Source organism: Lissotriton vulgaris, unplaced genomic scaffold (genome assembly GCF_964263255.1).
Source record: "Lissotriton vulgaris unplaced genomic scaffold, aLisVul1.2 SCAFFOLD_1193, whole genome shotgun sequence".
NCBI classification, from domain to species: domain Eukaryota; kingdom Metazoa; phylum Chordata; class Amphibia; order Caudata; family Salamandridae; genus Lissotriton; species Lissotriton vulgaris.
In genome coordinates this window covers 40014-45150 of record NW_028249262.1, presented here as the reverse complement: position 1 = coordinate 45150, position 5137 = coordinate 40014, and positions in this window count along the sequence as shown.

Below are 5137 nucleotides of genomic sequence, written 5' to 3'. Positions count from 1 at the left end.
TTATCATGGGGTGAGCAGTGGAGGGCAGAGATAGACATAGCACTCCAGTGCTCCATGTGGGAGGATTGCACACACTAGCTTCGATTTATTGTGTTTATATTGCACCAAGTTGTAGCCTTATGGTCCCTCTCGTGTACCATGCAAACAGTTGAGTAACAGCCTTGGCAAATACAATAGATCTGGATTGAATTTGCTAACACATCAGTGTTCGCATATTAGAGTGAGCCAGCAGGAGAGAACAGAGAGGGCAATAGTTCTAAAGTACTGCCACATGCTGTTAAATGCAAAAACTTGCTTGGAGGTGGAAGGATACACACAAAAACCCAATAGCATCAAGTGAGAGATAATAATTACTGGATTGAGCCAAGAGAGACTGACAAAGAGGCAAACTAATAACTGGGGACGCGCTGCCACCAGATACCTCACCGCTGCCAGTTGGGACTCCAAGTCCCAGGGTGCTGCTTTGCCCAGAGGGAGGAGCCTGCCGTCACCGCCACAGTCCATAGCGCCCTGTAACACCACAGCGCAGGACGCACTGCCACCAGACACCACACAGCTGCCAGTGGGGACTCCAAGTCCCAGGGTGCTGTTTTGCCCAGAGGGAGGAGCCACCCGTCACTGCCGCGCTTAATAGCGCCTTGTAACACTGCAGCGCGGGCCGCACCCGAGCGAAGCCTGTGCCAAGGGCGGGCCCGTCCTTGCCAGGAAGAGGCAGGGCAGGGCCAACCCTCCAACATCTGCCAAAGAACACGACCGACTTGAACGAACTCAAGGTACTGTTTTTTGTGTGCTTGGGATGAACCCCTCACCCTCAACCCCTCACTCACCCTCACTCACCCTCACCCTCAACCCCTCACTCACCCTCAACCCCTCACCCTCACCCACCCTCAACCCCTCACCCACCCTCAACCCCTCACCCTCACTCACCCTCAACCCCTCACTCACCCTCACTCACCCTCAACCCCTCGCTCACCCTCACTCACCCTCAACCCCTCACTCACCCTCACTCACCCTCAACCCCTCACTCACCCTCACTCACCCTCACTCACCCTCACTCACCCTCACCCTCACTCACCCTCACTCACCCTCACCCTCAACCCCTCACTCACCCTCACTCACCCTCACCCTCACTCACCCTCAACCCCTCACCCTCACCCACCCTCAACCCCTCACCCACCCTCAACCCCTCACCCTCACTCACCCTCAACCCCTCACTCACCCTCAACCCCTCACTCACCCTCACTCACCCTCAACCCCTCACCCTCACTCACCCTCAACCCCTCACTCACCCTCACTCACCCTCAACCCCTCACTCACCCTCAACCCCTCACCCACCCTCAACCCCTCACCCTCACTCACCCTCAACCCCTCACTCACCCTCAACCCCTCACTCACCCTCAACCCCTCACTCACCCTCACTCACCCTCACTCACCCTCAACCCCTCACCCACCCTCAACCCCTCACCCACCCTCAACCCCTCACCCTCACTCACCCTCAACCCCTCACTCACCCTCAACCCCTCACTCACCCACCCTCAACCCCTCACTCACCCTCAACCCCTCACTCACCCTCACTCACCCTCACTCACCCTCACCCTCAACCCCTCACTCACCCTCACCCTCACTCACCCTCAACCCCTCACCCTCACCCACCCTCAACCCCTCACACACCCTCAACCCCTCACCCTCACTCACCCTCAACCCCTCACTCACCCTCAACCCCTCACTCACCCTCACTCACCCTCAACCCCTCACCCACCCTCAACCCCTCACCCTCACTCACCCTCAACCCCTCACTCACCCTCACTCACCCTCAACCCCTCACTCACCCTCACTCACCCTCAACCCCTCACTCACCCTCACTCACCCTCACCCTCAACCCCTCACTCACCCTCACTCACCCTCAACCCCTCACCCTCACCCACCCTCAACCCCTCACCCACCCTCAACCCCTCACCCTCACTCACCCTCAACCCCTCACTCACCCTCACTCACCCTCAACCCCTCACTCATCCTCACTCACCCTCAACCCCTCACTCACCCTCAACCCCTCACTCACCCTCACTCACCCTCACCCTCAACCCCTCAGCCTCACCCTCACTCACCCTCAACCCCTCACCCTCACTCACCCTCACTCACCCTCAACCTCATGCTAAAGATTTACAAAAAAACCCATAAACAATTCTAAAAGCACTAACTCTAATGCTGCGAGACCTATTGCATTTCTAATGCTTGTTGATCTTGAGCTTTGGCATTGTCAGACCTTACACTTGCTCATCCCACATTCTTCAACTAGCATCTGCCCTGTGGCTGATTTATCACTTTGACATATGTCTTTGCCATTTTTCAGACATGGGAACATCTGTTGCCTTTGTGAAAGGACTATGTTATAGAAGTGTGCAGTGATGAGGGTAGATCCATCCTCGGGGTATAAAACTACAATTTCCAGGGAGGAAGTATTGCCAGGCTAATATTGGCGTATTCAAACCACACATATTGTCCAAGTGGAAGAGAAACCATGGACAGGAACAGAGAGAGGGGTCAGATTCCCAGAGAGATTTTCACTTTACGTTATGACAGTTGTTTCCTAGTCGTCTCGCTGATCACAGGCAGTTCTCCTCAGGAGTTTCTCACTCTGGCTCCCAGCAGTTTTTGCTTCTTACAGGGCCCCTTGCATAAGTGTAGCTCAGTTCCTACTGTGGATTGCGTTATTCAGTAATTCTGTAAAAAACAGATGTATTCAGCGAAACGTTAACATTTGGTGCAAGAATACACACCAGGTAATTCACCAACTCGTGTTCCAAAGTTTACATCGCCGATAATAAGTCGGGCATGCTACCATACCCTGTGTATGGCTTACGGCTTTGCTTAAGATGTTCCTCAATAGGTGGTCGGGAACTTCCAAAGAAAGAATATCACGCTCTTTCCCAAAATTAACTCAATTTGATTGTGACTGTTAATACAGTGACTGACAGTGGCTAGTGGTTATACTTACTGTGTTCGTTCTGTAGTTCTTTTTTTTCCCCTCAGCACCTTGACTCTCTACTGGTAATGACCGACCCTCTCACTGCTGTCTCCTGACCGCATGATGCAGCAGTGCACTCTCCCATGCCCAGTGGACTGGAGTCGGCCGCCTTGGGCTGCCTGGAAATAATTCTCCAGCATGGCCAATAATTTAGCTCCTGTGCCCCCTGAACAGAGGTGGCTGCCTGGACAGGTCTGCAAACCATCATGCTTTACAGGTCGTGCTTTAGGACTGGCTGGATTTACTTTTAGGTAACACATAAGTTTGAAATCTTTGCTTAGCTTGTGTGTCGCCCGACTGGTGTTTTGCTGCTTCTTTCTGTTTTTGCATCAAGATATACAATACAACAAGTAACATTATACCTACAGCAGTAAAATCCTTTGATGGTACCACTGTTGGGAGTCCTGTGCTTTTCTAAACCCGAAGTGTACTTGCCTGTGTAACCAATTCATGTCATGGTGTGTATCCAACTTGCAAACCTGCCTTAAGACCCTTAACGTGGCGCTGTATGTGCGGAAATGCAGTTTTTTCCCTGTTTTAAGCAAAGGTTTAGAGTGATATTTGGCGCTGCTCCCCCAGGTCCGGTCTGGTTCCTGGCGCACATAGTCTTCCTTGCAGCGCACATAGACCCTACACTGCCGCCCACAGAGGGAAAAAAATAGAGGGAACATTGTAGTCAAGTAGTCAACTACTCTTTGTTTTTTTATAAGGTAGACAGGAATCACCTACAGCTCCAGCTACAATAGGGGGGATTGATAACACACAATTGCACTTCTTGATTGAATTTTATACAAATGCTCAGGAGCATATCACATTATTGTATCATGTGGGTCTCTCTTTGAAGATCAGTACAGTCATTGGTCTGAAATGAGTATTTAGACGCTCTTTTATTCTCACTCTATATAGCAGATCTCACAGGACTTTTCAACTATGAAGATGGGTTATCCATGAAATTGGGAGGCAAAAGAGTGAATTATTTGTTTACACCGATGACTTAGTAATTTTATAACCGACTCAGACTGTACTTCAACGATAATTAACCAAACTTGAGCTATACAATAAACTACTCTCGTAATAAATGTTGCGAAAACCAATGTTGTTTTTTGGTTTCAAAAACCCGTCCTTTTAATGGAAAATTGATGCTACAATCTTGGATCAAGTCACTATCCTTATCTGGGGCTAATTACTGATAGGGCTAGGAAGGGTGAGAGGCTAGGCTGGTACCTGTGGTAAAACTGTAACCATTCATTAACTGGTTGAGTGCCTCAGGTTACCACAGGCCAAAGTCCTGTTGACTGAAAGCTTTGCAGTCACGAGTCCAGCTAAGACTTTCTGATGATCTGGATCGTCTGTCCCCAGGATTCCATTTTCCACTGAATGCACTGGTTCTTCCTGCTTTTGTGTTCCATGCACTGTCATCCTAGTCTTATTTTGATTTTCTTAGCTACTAGTTTTCTGTGTTGAGCCAAACCTGCTCTAAATTTCTAACTTGGTCATAAAGTAATTTCTTCTTTTAAACAAATACCATGGACTGGACATTGGCCTTCATGGTGTGAGAAATGTGCCATACCGCACCTAGACCCAAACCCTAAGCCACCCCTTAGAATGATTTTCACTGCTTGACAACAGGGTTGACAGGAGATTCAAGGACAAAAAACGGCATATGTGGCCCACATGTTATAGGAAGTAGAACCTATGGTACCGGTCACCAAAAGAAACCACATCTTATACCTGGTGGTGGTAAAGAATCTTCATCTGGAGAGTTAGAAAAAGTGTCAGACTGTTCTTGGTCCAGGCTGTTCGGGAGTGCCCTCCCCGACATCCGCGGGGACTAATAACCATTGGTCTGACTGTTAAATGCTGATCATACCCCATATTAAATAACTGCCGCCCATTCTAGTACGGAGAAAAGTCTTTTGGAATTTACATGCACCCGTAAAACCTAACATAACATTGGACTAACCTGACACAAACAGTCTGATGTCCTCGAGCACTTTGAAGTCCATCGGGTGAGAGGTCAGTGTTTTATAAAACATTGAGTACAAATCAATAAATAAATATGCTTCAGTGAAACACAGTATTGATTCAGATAGAAATCAGTAAAACCATAAG